Here is a 6,561-nt window from a genome sequence, read left to right on the forward strand (position 1 = left end):
CTCCGTTGGGTAAGTCAGGCCGTCTTGCCGTTACCTGTGGTTGGTTCTGTCCCTTCCTCTCCCTTGCTTCTGTGGTTACCTGTGGTGATCCGCGCCCTGCCCAGGAGTACCGCGCCCTGCCCAGGAGGAGCCTCTAGCCTCTGGCCTCCAGTCAAGCCTCCTGCCAAGTCTCGCCTCTAGTCTCTAGCCTCTAGCCTCAAGCCTGAAGACTTCAGCCTCCTGCCTGCTGCCAAGCTTCACCTCAAGTCTCTAGCCTCTAGCCTGCTGCTAAGCCTCGCCCCAAGTCTCTAGCCTCTAGCCTCAAGCCTGAAGACTCTAGCCTCCTGCCTCCTGCCATGCTTTGCCTCGAGTCTCTGGCCTCTAACCTCAAGCCTGAAGACTGCAGCCTCCTGCCCCCTGCCAAGCCTCGCCTCGAGTCTCTGGCCTCTAGCCTCAAGCCTGAAGACTCCAGCCTCCTGCCTCCTGCCAAGCCTCGCCTCGAGTCTCTGGCCTCTAGCCTCAAGCCTTAAGACTCCAACCTCGTCCTGCCTGCCAGCCAAGCCTCATCCTTGCCTATTTCTGGGGTCCGAGCCAGAGGCAAGACCCAGGTACTGGGTCCTTGTCCAGTCTCTGGCTCGGAGTCCAAGCCCGGGCTCCTAGCTCACTTGTCCTGTCCTATTCCGGGTTACCGGTTTTCGTGTCCATGTCCTTGCCCTCACCCTGTATCCTAGTCCTGTCCCTAGTACTTCAGTGTCTGTGTCTTGCACTTGGGTCCGTTCCTAGCCACCACCTTATGACAGAAGTTTGATTTTAAAAAGCACTTGTAGCGTTGTGGTGAGCAAAATGTCATTGAAATGCCAGCGACCTGGGTTCAGTTCCAACCGCTGGCTGTAATTTGCATGTTCTTTCTGTGACTGCGTGATTTTGCTCTGGGTGTTTAGGGTTGTTCCCACATTCCAAAGCTGTATGGGTCATGATCATGTGGGTTTTCTCTGGGTGCTTCAGTTTCCTCCCACATTCCCATAAAAGACATATAGCTAGGATTAGTAAATTGTGAGAACTCTTTGTTGGCGCCGGAAGCATGATCCAGCACAATCATTGCTGTTTTGATTTGACGCAGATGTTGTGATGTTTCAATGTACATGTGACAAATAAAGCTTATCTTTGAATCTTTGCCTTACAAGAATGCCTACCATGCTATTCTATGCCCTCACTTCTGGAAGTTTGATCATCTGGCTGTACTTCTACTCCCTGAGTATAGGCAGAGACCGAAGACTGCAGCGCCAGCAGTGAGGACCAAGAAGGTTTGGACATGTACGCCTACAGTACTGCTTTGAATCAGTGAACTGGACTGTATTCAGGGATTCATCTTTGAACCTGGATGAGTATGCTGCAGTTGTTAATGACTTCATTAAAACCCGTGTGGATGAGTGTGTGCCTACAAAGGCTTACTGTACGTTCCCAAATCAAAAGCTGTGGATGAACCAGGAGGTACGTCATCTGCTGAAGGCTAGATCTGTGGCACTCAAGTCTGGCGAACTAGGCCTGTACCAGAAAACCAGCTATGATTTGCGGAGGGCTATTTCAAGGGTGAAGGGACAATTTTGAATAAGGTTGGAGGCGATATCAGATGCACAGGAACTCAACTCTGGCAGGGACTGCAAGACAATACTTCCTACAAACCAAAACCCAATAGTATGAATGGCAGCGATGCTTCACTGGCAGATGAACTCAACGCCTTCTATGCACGCTTTGAAAGGGAGAACACAACTACAGCTGTGAAGATCCCTGCTGCACCTGATGACCCTGCGATCTCCGTCTCAGAGGCCAATGTTAGGCTGTCTTTAAAGGGAATAAACCCTCGCAAGGCAGATGGGGAACCTGGTAAGGCTCTGAAAACCTGTGCCAACCATCTAGTGAGAGTATTCAAGGACATTTTCAACTTCTCACTGCTACCAGCAGAAGTTCCCACTTCAAAAAGGCAACAATTATACCAGTGCCAAAGAAGAAAAATGGTGGCTGCCTTAACGACTATTGCCCGGTAGCACTCACATCGACAGTGATGAAATGCTTTGAGAGGTTGGTTAAGACTAGACTGAATTCCTGCCTCAGCAAGGACCTGGACCCATTGAAATTTGCCTATCATCACAATAGGTCAACGGCAGACGCAATCTCAGTGGCACTTCACACGGCTTTAGACCACCTAGACAACACAAACACCTATGTCAGGATGCTGTTCATTGACTATAGCTCAGCATTAATTACCACCATTCCCACAATCCTGATTGAGAAGTTGCAGAACCTGGGCCTCTGTACCTCCCTCTGCAATTGGATCCTCGATTTCCTAACCATAAGACCACAATCTGTGCAGATTGGTGATAACATATCCTCTTTGCTGACGATCAACACTAGTGCACCTCAGGGGTGTGTGCTTAGCCCACTGCTCTACTGTCTATATACACATGACTGTGGGGCTAGGCATAGCTCAAATACCATCTATAAATTTTCTGACAATACAATCATTGTTGGTAAAATCTCAGGTGTTGACGAGAGGACATACAGGAGTGAGGTATGCCAACTAGTGGAATGGCACCGCAGCAACAACCTGGCACTCAACGTCAGTAAGACAAAAGAGCTGATTGTGGACTTCAGGAAGTGTAAGACGAAGGAACATATATTGGGGGTAAGGTATTGGTGTGGGTGGAGAGTTGGTTAGCAGACAGGAAGCAAAGAGTGGGAATAAACGGGACCTTTTCAGAATGGCAGGCGGTGACTAGTGGGGTACCACAAGGCTCAGTGCTGGGACCCCAGTTGTTTACAATATATATTAATGACTTGGATGAGGGAATTAAATGCAGCATCTCCAAGTTTGCGGATGACACGAAGCTGGGGGACAGTGTTAGCTGTGAGGAGGATGCTAAGAGGATGCAGGGTGATTTGGATAGGTTGGGTGAGTGGGCAAATTCATGGCAGATGCAATTTAATGTGGATAAATGTGAAGTTATCCACTTTGGTGGCAAAAGTAGGAAAACAGATTATTATCTGAATGGTGGCCGATTAGGAAAAGGGGAGGTGCAACGAGACCTGGGTGTCATTATACACCAGTCATTGAAAGTGGGCATGCAGGTACAGCAGGTGGTGAAAAAGGCGAATGGTATGCTGGCATTTATAGCGAGAGGATTCGAGTACAGGAGCAGGGAGGTACTACTGCAGTTGTACAAGGCCTTGGTGAGACCACACCTGGAGTATTGTGTGCAGTTTTGGTCCCCTAATCTGAGGAAAGACATCCTTGCCATAGAGGGAGTACAAAGAAGGTTCACCAGATTGATTCCTGGGATGGCAGGACTTTCATATGAAGAAAGACTGGATGAACTGGGCTTGTACTCGTTGGAATTTAGAAGATTGAGGGGGGATCTGATTGAAACGTATAAGATCCTAAAGGGATTGGACAGGCTAGATGCAGGAAGATTGTTCCCGATGTTGGGGAAGTCCAGAACGAGGGGCCACAGTTTGAGGATAGAGGGGAAGCCTTTTAGGACCGAGATTAGGAAAAACTTCTTCACACAGAGAGTGGTGAATCTGTGGAATTCTCCGCCACAGGAAGCAGTTGAGGCCAGTTCATTGGCTATATTTAAGAGAGAGTTAGATATGGCCCTTGTGGCTACGGGGGTCAGGGGGTATGGAGGGAAGGCTGGGGCGGGGTTCTGAGTTGGATGATCAGCCATGATCATAATAAATGGCAGTGCAGGCTTGAAGGGCTGAATGGCCTACTCGTGCACCTATTTTCTATGTTTCTATGTTTCTATACCAATCCTCATAGAAGGATCAGAAGTGGAGAGAGTGAGCAGCTTCAAGTTCCTGGGTGTCAAGATCTCTGAGGATGTAACCTGGTCTAAACACATTGATGTAGTTATAAAGAAGGCAAGACAGCGGCAATACTTTATTAGGAGTTTGAAGAGATTTGGCATATCAACAAATACACTCAAAAACTTCTATAGTTGTACCATGGAGAGCATTCTGACAGGCTGCATCACTGTCTGGTTTGGGGAAGGGGGCTACTGCACAGGACTGAAAGAAGCTGCAGAAGGTTATAAATCTAGCCAGCTCCATCTTGGGTATGACCCTACAAAGTACCCAGGACATCTTTAGGGAATGGTGTCTCAGAAAGGCAGCATCCATTGTTAAAGACTTCCAGCACCCAGTGCATGCCCTTTTCTCACTGGTACCATCAGGTAGGAGAGACAGGAGTCTGAAGGCACACACACAATGATTCAGGAACAGCTTCTTCCCCTCTGCCATCCAATTCCTGAATGGACTGTGAAGCTTTGGATACTTCCTCACATTTTTAATTCACAGTATTTCAGTTTTTGCACATTTTTAATAATCTATTCAATATACGTAATTGATTTACTTGTTTAATAAGTAAGGGATAAAATTGGTCCTCTTGAAGATCAGAGTGGTCGGCTGTGTGCGGAACCAAAGGAAATGGGGGAAATCTTATATAAATTTTTTTTGCATCTGTATTTACTAAGGAAACTGGCATGAAGTCTATGGAATTAAGGGAAACAAGTAGTGAGATCATGGAAACTGTACAGATTGAAAAGGAGGAGATGTTTGTTGTCTTGAGAGAAAATTAAAGTGGATAAATCCCCGGGACCTGACAGGGTGTTCCCTCGGACCTTGAAGGAGATTAGTATTGAAATTGCAGGGGCCCTGGCAGAAATCTTTAAAATGTCGCTGTCTACAGGTGAGGTGCCGGAGTATTAGAGAGTGGCTCATGTTGGTCCGTTGTTTAAAAAAGGATCGAAAAGTAATCCAGAAAATTATAGGCCGGTGAGTTTAATGTCGGTAGTAGGTAAATTATTGGAAGGAGTACTAAGAGACAGAATCTACAAGCATTTGGATAGACAGGGGCTTATTAGGGAGAGTCAACATGGCTTTGTGCGTGGTAGGTCATATTTGACCAATCTGTTGGAGTTTTTTGAGGAGGTTACCAGGAAAGTGGATGAAGGGAAGGCAGTGGATGTTGTCTACATGGACTTCAGTAAGGCCTTTGACAAGGTCCTGCATGGGAGGTTAGTTAGGAAGATTCAGTCGCTAGGTGTACATGGAGAGGTGGTAAATTGGATTTGACATTGGCTCAATGGAAGAAGCCAAAGAGTGGTAGTAGAGAATTGCTTCTCCGCGTGGAGGCCTGTGACTAGTGGTGTGCCACAGGGATCAGTGCTGAGTCCATTGTTATTTGTCATCTATATCAATGATCTGGATGATAATGTGGTAAATTGGATCAGAAAATTTGCTGATGATACAAAGATTGGAGGTGTAGTAGACAGTGAGGAAGATTTTCAGAGCCTGCTGAGGGACTTGGACCAGCTGGAAAAATGGGCTGAAAAATGGCAGATGGAGTTTAATACAGACAAGTGTGAGGTATTGCATGTTGGAAGGACAAACCAAGGTAGAACATACAGGGTAAATGGTAAGGCACTGAAGAGTGCAGTAGAACAGAGGGATCTGGGAATACAGATACAAAATTCCCTAAGAGTGGCGTCACAGGTAGATAGGGTCGTAAAGAGAGCTTTTGGTACATTGGCCTTTATTAATCAAAGTATTGAGTATAAGAGCTGAAATGTTATGATGTGGTTGTATAAGGCATTGGTGAGGCCGAATCTGGAGTATTGTGTTCAGTTTTGGTCACCAAATTACAGGAAGGATATTAATAAGTTTGAAATAGTGCAGAGAAGGTTTACAAGGATGTTGCCGGGACTTGAGAAACTCAGTTACAGAGAAAGGTTGAATAGGTTAGGACTTTATTCCCTGGAGCGTAGAAGAATGAGGGGAGATTTGATAGAGGTATATAAAATTATGATGGGTATAGATAGAGTGAATGCAAGCAGGCTTTTTCCACTGAGGCAAGGGGAGAAAAAAACCAGAGGACATGGGTTAAGGGTGAGGGGGGAAAAGTTTAAAGGGAACATTAGTGGGGGCTTCTTCACACAGAGAGTGGTGGGAGTATGGAATGAACTGCCAGACGAGGTGGTAAATGCGGGTTCTTTTTTAACATTTAAGAATAAATTGGACAGATACATGGATGGGAGGTGTATGGAGGGATATGGTCCGTGTGCAGGTCAGTGGGACTAGGCAGAAAATGGTTCAGCACAGCCAAGAAGGGCCAAAAGGCCTGCTTCTGTGCTGTAGTTTTTCAATGGTTTATTTATTATTATGTTTTTTTTCTCTCTCTTCTGTATTATGTATTGCATTGAACTGCTGCTGCTAAGTTAACAAATTTCACGTCACATGCTGCTGATAATAAACCTGATTCTAATTCTAATACAGCTGCAGCATAATTTGCAAGTAGAATAACGAGCATAGCCTTTGGATAGTGACATCTTGAACATGAACCAATTAGCAAGAGATTTTCCAGTGCAGTTTCCAACTGCTACTCAATAGGCAGAAACTAGTAATACACAAATTAGTAAATGCAATCCACTTACAGTGGTGCTATAAAGTTTGTGAACCCTGCAGAATTTTCTCTATTTCTGCATAAGTATGAGCTAAAAAATGATCAGATCTTCATGCAAGACC

Source organism: Mobula birostris, chromosome 20, assembly GCF_030028105.1.
Source record: "Mobula birostris isolate sMobBir1 chromosome 20, sMobBir1.hap1, whole genome shotgun sequence".
In the NCBI taxonomy this organism is placed as follows: domain Eukaryota; kingdom Metazoa; phylum Chordata; class Chondrichthyes; order Myliobatiformes; family Myliobatidae; genus Mobula; species Mobula birostris.